Genomic DNA, 16,020 nt, shown 5'->3' with positions numbered 1-16,020 from the left:
CTTTCTCTGATTGACTTACTTCAGAAGAGCAAATTTTTAGTATTCCCACTCAGATTGTCTCCTGAGAGTTGTAGAACTTTGGAAATAACTTGTTGAGTCCTTATTCTTTGAGCAGAGAGAAGTCTTTGTTGAAGGTAGAAACTCAATGTTTCCTGGAGATACCATAATTCTATGTTGAGTGGAGACTCAATGGATAACAGGATACTAAGACAAGATAATGGATAATAGGACAAGATAACTTGGAGATCCATTTATGGTTTGTGGGAGAAATAGTGACTTCTCAAGATCAGAGTATTGTTTTCTCCATAAAAAGGATTGAGCAGAAAATGCCAAATTCTCTTTAGGCAACATGTATTCATTTGTTTGAATTACCAATGGGGTGAACAGAATTTAATAATATCAACTCTTTGCACTATACTGAAGCTTGGAAACTCATTACAAGACTAGAGCATTAGAATTCATTCTCTTTATTTCTTGGGAAGGAGAAATGAAAAATTCAAGATGCCAAAGAGACATTTCCATTTGGTATAGCTCTATGATGGAGACAGAAATTATTTACAAAGTGAAGGAGTAGAGAACTAAACATGAAGCCTTTCTGGTTCTTTTTTGTTAGAAATCATCCTTAATTGAATTTGATTGAGGCTCTCCATCCAAGTACTCCATCTGATATTTCAGAATTGCCTTTGTGAAAGAATATTTATAAGGAAAACCATTACCAGGAATTTCTCCTCAATATCTTTCAACTATAAAAAGCATCAATAGTAATTGCTTTAAATATCATACATCTTCTTTCCCTCATGTCCTTCTAAGTGGCAGTCATCTCTATTATTGCCTTTGGTTTCTCACTGATGTTGCTCTATTATGTCTTTACTCTTAGGTTGAATATGGAAACAGATTATTAGTATTCAAGTTTATCTTAATGGATGGTGCATCTAAATAAATTATTTTCTCTTTCCTGCTCCATATGTCAAAGACCCTTCAACTTCTCCAGCTATTGCAGTTAATGAAGAATGGCTTAATGTGTTATTTTAACTCCATTTATTGGATGAAGACTATATTTTCCTTATTGTCTTATTCTCAAGGTCACCATAACTCTCTACTGATACTTCCACAGTGTTTACATTAAAATTTTATTCTTCTTTATTTCACAACTCAAACTCTACTGAAATGCCTTTAATTTCCCAAGACAAAATATTATTATTATTATTTTGTTTCTTTTCCCCATCTGATTTCATCAAAATGTGTTGATCCCTGGACATATCCTCTTATATTTTATTTCACTGCTGATCACAAAATACTTTCTCCTGGACATTCTGTTCATGGCTGTTAAAGGGCCACTTAGTCTAGCTTTGTAATACTTGTATTCATTTTTGACCTTTGCTATTTCAAGCAAAAAAGTATAAAAACTCAAAACTTAATTTTCTTCTAAATATAGTATTTAGGTGATCCTTATAAGAAACATATTAGATCATTTTACCCATCCCTTCTGAAACATCTTTCCATCTCACGCAGAGTAAAAAGTTAAGTTCTTTTAATGACCTACAAAGCCCTATACAATTTGGCCTGTTATTCCATTGATTTCACTCTCCCCTGATTCACTCCGTTCTGACCACAATGGTTCCCTTACCTTTAGAATGCTCTAGACAAGCTCTCACCTTAGAGTCTTTGAGAGACAGAATAGTATAGAGGTTAAAAAACATGGATCTTGGAGTCAAACAGCCAGATTTGAATCCATCCCCATTCCATATCTAAACTGGCTGTGGCATCTTAATGGCTTGAGTTACTTTTCCATTTGAAAAGTGGTGATAAACATAAAAAAGAAATAGGCTGACTCATTTCACTTAGCTCTACAGTCTCTATCTCCATCCATGTTGTTGCAAATGGCAAGATTTCATTTTTTTAAATAGATGAATAAAATTCCTAAGGCAGTCAGAGAAAGACAACTACCAGATGATTTCACTCATATGTGGAATTTAAGGAGCAAAACAAACAAGCAAAGGAGGGGAAAAAGGAGACAGACAGACAAACCAAGAAACAGACTCTTAACTCTAGAGAACAAATTAATGGGTTACCAGAGGGGAGGTGGTTGAGGAGATGGGTGAAGTAAGCGATGGGTTACAAGGAAGGCACTTGTGATGAGCACCAGATGATGTATGGAAGTAAAGAAATCACTAAATTCTACACCTGAAACTAATAAAACACTGTATGTTAACTAACTGGAATTAAAACAAAAACTTAAAGAAATGGAAATTACAAGGCCAAGGAAATTTTGGTTAATGCTGTGGTGATAATCATTTTGCAATATATATAAGTGCATCATGGGACATCTAGGTAGCTTAGTGGTTAAGTGTCTGACTCTTGGCTTTGGCTCAGGCCGTGATCTCAGGGTCATGAGATTGAGCCCTATGTGGGGCTCTATGTGCAATGGGCAGTCTGCTTGAGATTCTCTCTCTTCCTCTTCCTCTGCTCCAACCCTCTAAAAAATAAGAGCATTATATTAAACATATATATATATTAAACATATATTACATGTCAGTTACATCTCAATAAAGCCATCTATCTTCTATCTCCCTCTCATCGGTATTCCAAAACAAAGTAAGCACTCCACAGGTATTTTCTATTTTCTATTATTCATGTTGCTTTCTATGACTGATATACTCTTCTTCCAGATAGTCTCTTATTTTATTGTCTTCCCTCAAGTCTTTGCTCAGATTTCACTCTCTTGATAGCATAGTCACTGAGCACCTTATTGAAAGTTGCAACTCCTTTTGTCACCCTCGGCCCACAAGAACGACAATGAGCCTGGTATGGTGTTAATGCTTCATTTGTTTATTTCATCAACTTCCTTAGCTTATATGTGGCTGGGTGACCAATAAGGGGCCAAGCAATGGGGAGAGCCAATGAGAGTCCTGTTACTATGCTGATTAAATTTGAAACAGCCAATGACTATGTCCTCCTTTAGGCGGGCTTCACCAGAACGTTTGTTGTTTACTTGCAGCGTATTTTGCTGACAGTGAGCCAAGTGCCATCTTGTAATGGCGGGGACTTTCCTGGCCAGAGGCGGTCCCCGACATCTCCCCCTGTCTTAGGTCGTCAGTAGCAGAAAACATCCTTACCCATCATCAGAAACAAGATATCGATGATCTCTGTCCTGTCTTAGGTTGGTATGCTTCTCTACCGATCTTACCCGTCTTTGACTACCGATCTAGCATGCTTAGCCATATCTGGGGAGATGTCCCAGCCTCTATTGACCTAAGGGCTTGTACTATAGCTCGGCTCTGCTCTCGCTGCTGTGTTCTCCATTTGCGAACTTTTCTGAATAGAAGCAGAATGCCAATAAGAAGGAGGACAAGAAGACCAATTGTGCCAGCCCATTGTTTGGTGAACTGGAATATATTGCTGAATGTTTGAAATAGCTCTGGGAGGGAAGCTGGTTGCACACGCGTACTATTTAGTTGAGTTATCTCAGCCAGAAGGATTCGTGTGAAATTTTGAAAATCGTCAGGCCAAGCACCCTGCAAATACTGGGAGAGCTGTTGGGAGGAATTCCTGGCCTTATTAAATTGAGAGAATTTTATAGGGGTAACACAAAGGGCTGGGGGTAAGACCCTATAAGACGGGAACATTACCTTTAACGGCAGTGTGATTATACTCAATTGGATACATGGGGGTGATGTTTGGTTCATGTCTAAGGTAATAGTAAAGTTCCTGGCAGATAGAAGGTATGATTCTGTAAAGATGCGACGTAGGGTGAATTGTGTACAGTAGGCAGTTCTAATGTTTGATTAGTTGTGAAAAATAGAGGGAATATTAATGAGGAGTTAGTAACTGGCAAAGGGTAGGGCCAGGCTTTAAGGATTGCTCACAACTCACGGGTCACTATCAGTGGGATGTGGAGTGTTAATGCTCCTCATATCAGTAGTATCAGTGGCATCTTCTTTAGCGCTGTCTTCAGGGTCTGAGGCTTGTCGGGTTAACCGCTCAGGAATCCAAATAAGTACTTCCTTGTCCTGTGGAAAAACACAAACAGAACCTCTGCTCCAGATTAGTACAGGGTCTGGACCCTTCCACTGTCCTGTAAGAATATCCTTCCAAAGGATTAAAGGCTTGGGGGGAGCAGCAGCATCACTTGCATGTCTGTCTGCAGCTGATTTACCCATTTTGTCCAATGTTAAAAAATTCAAAATAAAGAGAATGGTGTTGAGCTTATCTTTAGGAAACCTGAAGGTGTCCCCTATTCCCCCTTTTTGTTTATAAAGCGCTTTTTATTGTAAGATGTGTGCGCTCCACAACACTCTGTCCTTGTGTGTTATAGGGTATTCCATGTATCAAGTGAATGTCAAGTTGCTGTAGGAAGGCTTTAAAGGGTTGTGAGGTGTAGACTGGACCATTATCTGTCTTTAACTGGTGTGGCTTTCCCCATGCTGTGAAAGCCTGTAGGCAATGGGCGATAACATCTCTGGATTCCCCCCCCCCCCATATACACTGAGGCAAAAATTATTCCAGAGCAGGTATCTACAGAGACATGAACATATCTTAACTTTCCAAATTCTGAAACATGTGTGACATCCATTTGCCATATATGATTAGGTAACAAACCCTTAGGATTAACCCCTAAGTGCAGGTAGTAAGGTCAGGCAATTTCTGCAGGAGACTACTATGTCCTGTGCCTGTGCTTTTGTTATGTTAAATTTGAGGCAAAGAGTTAAAGCATTCACATGGAACAGCTTATGATAATGTCTCACCTGTTGCACCGGGTCCTCAATGGCAAAGACAAATTCTCCTCTGGTTAAGGAGTCTGCTAACCGATTACCTTCTGTCAGGGGCCTGGTAAGGTTGTATGAGCTCGTATGTGGCCATTATAAAATGGAGCCTTCCTGTCCCAAACTAATGTTTGGATTTCTTGTAATGCCTTAGAGATAGTAGACCTGGCATTAATAGAACCCACATTTTCAATGATTGAGACAGCTTGCACCACATATCTACTATCTGATAAAAGGTTGAAGGATTCTTGATGAAACATTTGAAATGCTTTTGTAACAGTAATTAGCTCTGTGACCTGTGGGGAAGAGCTCTGAATCAGAAGGTCCAATTTTTTTTTTTCCTTTGTGACTATAGCACCCACCCCATGTTTGGATCCATCAGTGAAAACCAATTTAGCACCATTGAGTGGTTTGTGGCGAGTTGCCCTAGGGTAAATGAGTGGATGGGTTAAGCTAAATTGAAGCCATGGGCTTGTAGGATAATGATTGTCGAACTTTGCTAATGGTCAAGGTTATAGCCCAATCGTCATCACATGCTGCTAAGCAGATTAATTGGTCTTGTGTATAGGGAGTGATGATGATGTCAGGTTGTCTGCCAAATGCTGAGACACTGAGTTTTACACCTTTCAGTATAATTTTTGCAATGGTGTTTGGATACCATGGCAGAATTTTTCCTGGAGAGTAGGCTAGGTTGACCCATGATATGGGTCCTTCCTGCCAGAAGACTGCAGTGGGGGCTCATTCCACAGCGAGAATACAATAATCTAGCATTTTTGAATAATCAATTCTGTCAACATGAGCAGCTTCCAGTCTTTTTTGAATTAACTTCATAGCTGCTTGGGCTTATCTGGACATATGACGGGGTGAATTGAGATCAGCATTTCCTTTGAGCGTTTCAAATAAAGGTTGTAATTCTTGGTTTGTAAGCTTTAAATAAGGCCTAATCCAATTAATGTCTCCTAGTAGCTTTTGGAAGTCATTTAATGTTTTTAAATTATCTGTTTGTAGGGTTACTTTTTAAGGTTTAACTTTAGTATCATCAAGTCTAGTGCCCAGATAGTCATTGATAGATGTTTTTTGGATTTTTTCTGGTGCTATGTGTAACTCTCAAGGGCCTCAGCTCTCTCCTGAATAGCTGACTCACATCTCGGCTTATGTCCCCCAAGGCATCCTCTAACCAGAGTCCATATAGCTAATGTTCCGGGCGAAAATGGTTGGCTTTTATCTCTTTTCTTAAGATCCTCTCCTAAATGGTCCCATTGCGGAATATTTAACAAACCCTCATCCAAAAACCAAGGTGCAATGGTTTCCACTGTAGTTAGAAATGCTCTGGCGGTTTTTGATTTCAGAGGTGCACCGTTGGCTTTGAGAAGGTCCTTTAAAGAACCCTCCAATCTAGATTTTGATAATTCAGAACCCATCTGGCGCTTAGGTTAATTTCACAAGCGATAAGAAAATTCTGGCTCTATGGCCGCCCCGCTTCTTCTTGTGGTCTTAAACAAGATTCCCACCACTTTGATCGTGGTCCCTTCCCTCTTACCTGCAGTTTTACTCCTTGCAAGGTTTACTACTCATTAACAATTCCCAGGTTTCGGCACCATTTGTCGCCCTCAGCCCACAAGAACGACAATGAGCCTGGTATGGTGTTAATGCTTCATTCGTTTATTTCATCAACTTCCTTAGCTTATATGCGGCTGGGTGACCAATAAGGGGCCAAGCAATGGGGAGAGCCAATGAGAGTCCTGTTACTATGCTGATTAAATTTGAAACAGCCAATGACTATGTCCTCCTTTAGGTGGGCTTCACCAGAACGTTCGTTGTTTACTTGCAGCGTATTTTGCTGACAGTGAGCCAAGTGCCATCTTGTAATGGCGGGGACTTTCCTGGCCGGAGGCGGTCCCTGACATCCTTTAGTCTTGATATTACATTCTTTCTTTTAATTCTTCCCATAGCCTTTATCATCAGTTAATAGACTATATAATATACTTGTTAATTTTGTTTACATCCTTTCTGTGTCCATTAGGACATGACCTTCAAAACAGTGAAGATTTTTGTTCTCAACATTTGTTATATGTCTAGAAAGTAGGTCTGTAAGTGTTCAATGACTATTCATATGACTTCTTAATTTTTGTAGTTTCAGGCCCTAATTATTTTTATCATTGTCTAACATGATTTTAATCCCTTTTTTGGATGAACCACTTTTCTCTCTCTCATGCTAGGGACAATATTAAAGTTTTATTTTCCAGGTATATTGTTCCATGTCATCAAGCCCTTGGAGGTTGTATGATACCTTCCCAAACAGACATGGGAATGGATTTTATGTTCTTCAAATTATTTTTAAGAACTTCCACAAAATATTCTAGTTTTGTAGCTCTTTCATTGCATCATATACTTGATTCATTTAAATCTACCTGTTTATCATTCAATATATCTGCCTATTTCAATTCTCAGCTATTTATATCTATATACTTCGTAAGTTTTTTTTTTTGAGTTATATTATATGGTTACAATTCTATCCTTATTAAATTCTAGAAAATTTCCTTCTCCCTCAAACTTCCATGGTTTAAACTCAGACTTATTCCTTTGTAACTTTCATGATTATTTTCCTTTTCCTTATTCTCTATCATTTATATAACATGTTAGTTACTTGACAAAATCGTATTTACCATCACTGAGAAACTCTTTGGAATTTATTTGTGTTACTATTGAGAAAAATAGTCTATGGTCTTTTAAAAGTAAGCTGATAGCATTTTTTTCTTCATTACAGGGCTGGTTTATAGATGTATAGTTAACCTTACATATAGGTTCAATGTCTCAGAACAATTTTTAAGCAGTCAAAATTCTTAATTTGGTCTGGTACATCATATTTTGTTATTTTTTATTGGGTATTTTGAAAGGCCTTGAAGAGCCTTTAGTCAAATTCCTTCAATTTATTGATGAAGGATTTGATGCATAGAGAAGAGGCATCACATATGCACCTAACACATAAAACCCCTGATTTGTAACCCAAACTCAAAAGATGTTAATATTCAAAAATAGTAGACCTCAAGAATATCTTGGACACATGGACAGTCAGAATCATGGGAGAAAGGGAGGAAAAAGGATTGGTTAATTGCTGCCAAGTATAAATAGACCTGGGGATTGGAACGTAAGTTTTAATGGAAAATCGAGGGGTGTAGTAAGAGGTGGCTTCATTTGATGTTTGTTTATTTATTTATTTATTTATTTATTTATGGCCTTGGATTAGGAGATTTTTCTGCCATCTTCACACTGCTTCTTTTCACTAGTGAGGCCTTTTCTCCTTCTTTTTTTCTTCAAAAAGACTTGATTTACTTATTTGAGATATAGACATAACATGAGCAGGTGAAAGGGCAGAGAAAGAAGGAGAAGCAGGCTCCCCGCTGAGCAAGGAACCTGATGCGGGGATCATGACCTAAACTGAAGTCAGATGCTTGAAAGACTGAGCTACCCAGGTGCCCTTTTCTCTTCCTTTCTGTTCTTTAAGATACAGAACAGAATGTTTCTTGATTCCATAATTAAAATTATTCTCCCCTTACTCTGTAAATTTTTTCCTTCCTTATCTTATAGTAGAATCTTGTGTTTCATCTGATTTTGTGCCCTAAAGTATCTGAATCAACTTTAAAGCACTCTGGTCAGTTCTGGATATGCCATTTCCCAGCTAAGTGATCTCAGCAAGAAACATGTTATCTGAACCTTGGTTGCTCTATGTATAAAATGGTTACACTATCTATCTCATTTTACCTTTTTTTTTTTTTTTTTTGCTAAGTAATATTGTTGGATATAATAAAAAACTGAAAGCAACTTGTTATTGTACCTGCCATCAGTGGTTGCCCTTCTCTTCCTACATGTGGGTAAATCATTGAACATGGCCGTGGTTTTCAGATTTTAGAGTTAGTGAACACCTTTAATCCCATACCTGTAAAAATTGTGATTCAATACATTTGTAAACTTGATTAGAATATATGAAATATATTTTCCTTAGAAATGTCCCTATGTAACTCTAATAGCCTTAATGTTATATTAATTTCATGGAGATACACAAACTCAATAAATATATAGAGAGTGGTAAAATTATAAATTTTATGGCTTATTAAGATTTTATTACATGTGGCCTTTTGCAAATAAATTAAATATAGCAAAAATCTTTCAATGAAATGACAGAGGTTAGGTCTAGTCAGAGGTACCTGGACCTCTGACTTACCAACTGTTAGGCTAAACAATTTCTAAACTATATATATTTAGTTTTATCAACACTAAAACTTTCATAAGATGGTACATTAATAAATAATAGGGACTTTACCTTTAGGAAGCTATCATTCATCATAACTTGGTAAGCGAATATAGATGGCTCCTTTACGAAGGACATAAGGATGGCTATGACTTGCTTGTTCTTCTTCCTGCTGGTCCAGATTTTTAGGGAAATCAGTAAGATCTTTCACACTTAGCAGATTATACACCTGTAACAGTGGAGAGATCAAAGACAGTGCTTGTACCTGTTTTTCTCTTGAAATATCCAGGGAACTGAGAGAAATAGATTCATCATCAATCCTTTCTTTCTTTCCTTTTTTGTTTCTTAAAAAAGATTGATTTATTTGAGAGAGAGAGAGTATGCAGGAGAGGCAGAGGGAGAAGCAGAGAAAATCCCAAGCAGATTCTATGCTTTTTTTTTTTTTTTTTTTTTTTTTTTTTTTTTTAGATTTTATTTATTAATTTGACAGAGAGAAATCACAAGTAGACAGAGAGGCAGCCAGAGAGAGAGAGAGAGGGAAGCAGGCTCTCTGCCGAGCAGAGAGCCCGATGCGGGACTCGATCCCAGGACTCTGAGATCATGACCTGAGCCGAAGGCAGCGGCCCAACCCACTGAGCCACCCAGGCGCCCCCAGATTCTATGCTAAGTGCAGAGCCCAACATGGGACTGTATCTCATGACCTAAGGCAAAATCAAGAGTTGGATGCTTAACTGAGTGTGCCCCTCAGATGCCCCCATCACTAATCCTTTCTTGAGTACCTTCAAGTAGTTGGTACCTTAGAGAGAAGTTAAAATTTTTGTTTGTTTATTTTTAAGTGTTTTTTTTTTTTTTTTGTTGTTGTTGTTCTAATGATATAAAACCTACCTGGGAAAATGTTTCAAAGAAATAATATCTATAGGTAAAACTAGATCAAATATAGAAAGGAGATCTAAATTGTCTCTGTGTTTGATGAATACTTAATACCCTGACAAATTTAGGTAGAATTATTGCAATCTATTAACCTTCCATTTCTATATGGCTTTGTTCTTGGATAGAAGAACCACATAGGTACATAAATGAATATATATGATCTATATTCAATAAAACAATGTCTACACAATTACAAATATGGGCCACTTTTTTTTTGAATAGGGATGACTTAAATGAAAGAACCAAGAATCCGTAGAGTGGAACCAAAAGGCCTGGGTATTTATTTCCTAAGCTGGAGTAAGACAAATCCTAATCAAAGTACTTTGAACCTTTGGCTGGATCTTAGAATTGCCTTGGACCAATTATGCCCATGTGACTTTTTCCCCCCTTTGAACAGAAATGTTAGTGTGCCAGTTCCACCACTGTATGCTGGATGCATACAAGGGGGTAAATAACTTAAGTTCACTTTGGTTCAAGGTCTTCATATCAGGAGGAATTGCAGTTGAGGAACTACATCCAAGAAACGTCATCTGTACCTGGACCTAATTTAAATGATGAAATTCAAACTTTGAGCTATTGCTATTGAGAAATGACACTTCTAGGAATTTGGGAGGAAAGTGAGTGTATTTTACCTGTGGAAGGGTCATAAATCACTGGGAGTCAAAGGGCAGACCATGAAGACAGCCTCCAAAATTGCCCCCCCAAAATCTCTACTTCACAGTATTCATGCTTTTATGTAGTTTCTCCCATTACGAATAGGGTTGACATCTATAACTAATAAGATTTTGTGGAAGTGATAGTGTATAAATTCCAAGGCTGTGTCATAAAATATATCACAGCTTTAGCTTTTCTCTTGGATCGCTTGTTCTGGAGGAAATCACCTGCCATGTGTAGGGACACCCAGGCAGCCCTATGGAGGAGCCAGTGTGGTGAGGAATTAAGGCCTCCTGACAATTATATGAGTAACACATCTCAGAAGTGGACTTTCAACCTCAGTCAAGCCTTCAGATGATTGAATCACTAGCTAACATGTTGACATATGGACTGACATGAAAGATCACAAGGCAGTACCATCCAGATAAGTCACTTTGGGATTCTTAATCCACAGAAAGTGCATACAATAATAGCTGTTTATTGTTTTAAACCACTAAGTTTGGGAAAGGTTGCTCTGTATCAGTAGAAAACTAACCATAAACACCCTTCAAACTTCTTTATCTATTTACTTTGTTTTTGAGTAGAAGAACTAAATGGTCACATAAATGAGCATGCATTATCTATATAGGGTGAAAGCAGGTGACTTAAGGATTTTCACAACTTTAAGAACCCAAATCTCCAGTTAGTTCAAAACCCTTTCTTACCTCTATAATGTACAAAGCTGTGTAATGCAACTGAAGCAACTATTAAATTTATATAATGACATAAAATGGGACAGACATAAAAATACTGAAAAGTAGACTGAATTCCATCAACATAAGCTGAAAAACTGCTTAGAACAGGCTACCATAAATATGGAGTATAAAAAAAAAAAACAAGCCATTCCTTTGGATGCCTGGGTGGCTCTGTTGGTTAAGCATCAGACTCTTGATTTCAGCTCAGGTCATGACCTCAAAGTTGTGAGATTGAGCCCTCTGTGGGGTGCTGTGTGCAGTGTGAAGTCCACTTGAATTCTCTCCCTCTGCTCCTCCCCATGCTCTCTCTCTCTCTTTCAAATAAATAATCTTTTTTAAAAAGTAAGCTATTAAGCACCGGGGAAGAAAATTCTCTACTTTTCAGGTCAACTTCCTATGCTACCTTCTAATTCAAATAGAGAACTCTAGTCAGAGAAACATGTCTTTTATGTAAAAATTATTATGCTATAGGGAGATATTTTGACATGTCAATAAAAGACAAGGTTGAGAAAAATTTTGATTATATACTCCATTCTGAAGAATGTTCAGTTTGATAACTAGAAACAGGATAGTGATTCTTGATATGTTTATCTTACAGTCTTAAAATTTAATACATATGGGGCACCTGGGTGGTGTGGTTGGTTAATCATCCTTCTCTTGGATTTGGCTCAGGTCATGATCTCAGGATTGTAAGATGGAGTCCTGTGTTGGGCTCCGTGTCAGCAGTGAGTCTGCTTGAGATTTTCTCTCTCCTTCTCCCTTTGCCCCTCCTGTTGTATGTGAGTGCTCTCTCTCTCTCAAAATGAATAAACAAATATTTAAAGAAAATGTGAGACATATAAATGAATTTTGAGAAGTAGAAACTAGAACAAAACCAGAAGGAACTTCTATATTATCAACTTATCCTCCAATATTGATAAGTAATAACTCCCAAATGGGCAGGTTAGGTAGCTGATCTGCTTAAATATTGATGCATAAGCATATGAGAGCTATAGAATTTTCCAGGGATAACTTTTTGACAATGATCAAATTCTAATAACATATCATTTTTCCTGCATCATACTAAATATTTTCAAAATATGAGTAATCTAGTTCTGACTAGGCTAGAGAAGTTGTTTCTGAAGTTTCCCTTCCTGCCAATAGCTTTTTCTTCAAAAGGCTCATGTTTGAAAGTACTCTCTCCTAATATTAATTTTCATCTTTTATTTTTCTGAGCCACATGTAATCTCTTATTACAGTTTCTCTAAAATGACAGCTCTCTAAGGACAAGGACTATGATTGTTTACCACTATTTCCCTAGCTCCTAAAACAGACCCAGTACATAGTGTGTCTGCCAGATGATGATGATGATGATGAAGAAGAAGAAGAAAATAAAGATCAGCATGATACACCAAATATTATCACTATGAATTAATACAGTTCTAGGAAAAAAAAAAAAGGAAGAGACTGAAAATTTTAGTTAGGCTGTGACTCATCATTGTTGACAAAGATGTAGTAGGTCATTTTTTTTTTAAGTTGAAGATAATTTGTGAATCACTTTCAATTTCATAGACCACAAGAATTTTAGGGATAGAAATAATTAGACTGGCTGGGAGGTACAGGACTTTTGCCTGTAAATATCAATTTTATAAAAAATTTACTTACTCCATTGACCAAAAATGATTTTCTTTTAGATATGATCCATATTATCTAATACTTTGGGAACTTATTAATTCTTTTCTCCTTTTTATTTATTTCTTTAAGCTTTTGTTGATGTATTTGACAGAGAGAGAGAGCAAGAAAGAGCACAAACAGGGGGTCAGCCAGAAGAAGAGGGAGAAGCAGGCTCCCCACTGAGCAAGGAGCAGGATTCGAGCTCCATCCCAGGACTCTGGGATCATGATCTGAGCCAAAGGCAGGCGCTTAACTGATGGAGTCCCCCAGATGTCCCATTTTTAATTCCTTTTTGTTTTAAAAAATTTTTTAATAATTAAAAAAAATATTTTTATAAACATTTAATGTATTACTTGCCCCAGGGGTACAGGTCTGTGAATCATCAGTCTTACACATTTCACAGCACTCACTAGAGCATATACCCTCCCCAATGTCCATCACCCAACCACCCTATCCCTACCTCTTCACACCCCCCCACCCACAACCCTCAGTTTGTTTTGTGAGATTAAGAATCTCTTATGGGGGAACCTGGGTGGCTCAGTGGGTTAAAGCCTCTGCCTTCAGCTCAGGTCATGATCACAGGGTCCTGGGATCAAGGCCCGCATTGGGCTCTCTGCTCAGCGGGGAGCCTGCTTCCTCCTCTCTCTCTGCCTGCCTCTCTGCCTACTTGTGATCTGTCTGTCAAATAAATAAATAAAAATCTTAAAAAAAAAAAAGAATCTCTTATGGTTTGTCTCCCTCCCGATCCCATCTTGTATTAATTCTTTTTTAAATAAGACAATCCCATAAGTGGTTAATTGTAAAACACATCGCTTTAATTAATATCATTGTAAAGCATGAGTAATTGAGATTTAGATTTGATTCTCTAGAGAAAAAAAGAAGTTATGTCAGGGAAGAGATCAAAGCTTCTGGGCAGTTTCAGAAGCTCAGCTATGTCATTTATTTCTGGGTAATCTTGCACAAATCTCTCAAACATTCTCTTTGTTTCCACATCTTAAAATGTGTCTGTTACTCCCTAGGATCTAGGGAGGATTGCATGAGAAAATGTATGTGAGAAAACTCAAGAAATTATAAAAAATTAGACAATGGTGACTATTTTTATATTTTACTCCCAAGAGGGACTTCTGCCTCCTGTCACCTGCCGCCCCTCCAGTGGCCCCTCCTGATGCCAAGACTGCCAGGAACTCACCAAATCCAGGGAATCTCAGCCTCTGGCCTTACGAACAGCACACTTTTGTCCACACCATGGAGGGCGCACAGGGACTGAGGAGAAGCTCAAACTCTCAGGTGGGCGTGTGAGGCCGGGAAACTATGGTGGGTGGAAGCTCAAGTCCACCTGTGAGAATAGAAGGAAAAGTCAGTCAGCATGACCTCTACCTTTACAATCCTGCAGTCACCCACCTGTCCCGAGTCATCTTTACCTTAGCCTTCTAGGACTGCTGATGTGTCAAGTCAGGAACCTCTTTTCCCTTCTGCCCTTCACTGTTGAAAAAGTTTATTCAATAGCTCAGTCTTATCCTCCAGGCACAACTGATACTCATAAGGGGCAAATAGCTTGTTTGACTTTTAGAGGCCTGTCTTTACCTCTGATTCGTTATAAGGTGATTCCAGGTATTTGCATTTGTCCTTCGGGTTTTTGGAACTTCTGAGTGTTAGCATCATACATACATCAAGCAATAGAATTAGTGGAGTAGCACACCATGGACACAAGATTGAATTATGTTTGATGTTGTAGCAATTTGGCATAATTGAAAAAGTACTCTGCTAGGTGCCTGGAAATTTGGCTCTGCCACTAACTTGCTGAGAACCCTTAGGCAACTCATTTAATTTTCTGGACAACAGGTAAATGGACAACACCTATGGTACTATTTACTTGTGATCGGCCTCACCTTGTTGGCTAGGCAATTTTCAATCTCAAAGCTCTCTGAATCTCCAATAACTTTGCCATCTGGGAAAACAGTACAGATGAACAATAGGGCAACGGGAGCCATGTCCAACTCACGGGGAAGGATAAGGAAAAACTGCCTTTTGAGGGGATGTGGAGAAAATAAGACAAGATGGTCATGAGTCAGAACACTGTTGCTAGATCTTAACCCAGTTTAGAACTGTACCGACATATTCAATGCATGGTCTCTTTAATGTCATTCTCATTATTTGGTGACATTAATAGGCTAATGTGTCCCTTTACAACTTCAGTTGTAGAATAAGTAAAAGTTCCTTACACTCAAGGCTGTGTCTGATTTTCCACTTAACTAAGATGGTAACCAACTTATGTAAGAAGAGCTCAAAGTTATTCTACATATGTATATATGTACAAAATATTTTATAAAGCCCGCTGTACTCAGTTAAAAATTATAGAATAAGGAACTTCTTATATATGTCATTTATGTAATGATACATAAAAATATAAATTTATATAAATATATATATATAAATATGTAAATATATATAAAAATCTATATGATGAATGGAAACCATTTCATTTAGACTGCAGGCCAGAGGTGATTCTCAATTAAAATACAGAGCTATAATTTGTAAGATATAATCATAGAGCTCACTTTTCCCCCCCAAATACATGTCTTTTCTATGGTGGTAAAAACACATATAACATAAAATTCATCAACTTAACCATTTAAAAGTGTACAGTTCAGTAGTGTTAAGTATATTCACATTGCTGTGGACTAGATCTCCAAAGCTTTCTCATGTTGCAGATCTGAATCTATGCTCATTTAACAACAATTCTCCTGTTTCCCATCCCCCTGCCCTTAGAACAACCAAGGAAGTGTCATGGCATTCATATTTTTGTCCCATTGGAGGGATCAAGTTTTAACTTAGACCCCTTAAAAGGAAATAAGTTTTTCTCTAACAGGAGGGTAATTTTGAAAAAAAAGATTTTATGTATTTATTTGACACACACAGAGAGAGAACACAAGCAGGGGGAGTGGGAGAGGAAGAAGCACTGAGCAGAGAGCCAGATATGGGACTCGATCCCAGGATCCCGGGATCCCAGGATGTGACCTGAGCTGAAGGCAGATGC

General features: G+C 37.9%; 1 protein-coding gene and 1 pseudogene across 3 annotated transcripts in view; one reads left to right on the top strand and one right to left on the bottom strand.

The window, feature by feature from the left end:
* The window catches only part of KLRG1 (killer cell lectin like receptor G1), a 371,299-nt gene that overhangs the window by 181,659 nt on the left and 173,620 nt on the right, over positions 1 to 16,020 (top strand). The window lies entirely within an intron of this gene.
* Positions 1 to 16,020, bottom strand: part of LOC101687156 — a 48,095-nt pseudogene that overhangs the window by 13,048 nt on the left and 19,027 nt on the right.

Source organism: Mustela putorius, unplaced genomic scaffold (assembly GCF_011764305.1).
Source record: "Mustela putorius furo isolate JIRA1106 unplaced genomic scaffold, ASM1176430v1.1 tig00537227_pilon_pilon_pilon, whole genome shotgun sequence".
In the NCBI taxonomy this organism is placed as follows: domain Eukaryota; kingdom Metazoa; phylum Chordata; class Mammalia; order Carnivora; family Mustelidae; genus Mustela; species Mustela putorius.
The sequence above is the reverse complement of the archived record's forward strand: the minus strand, read 5'-3'. Positions and strand labels throughout refer to the sequence as shown.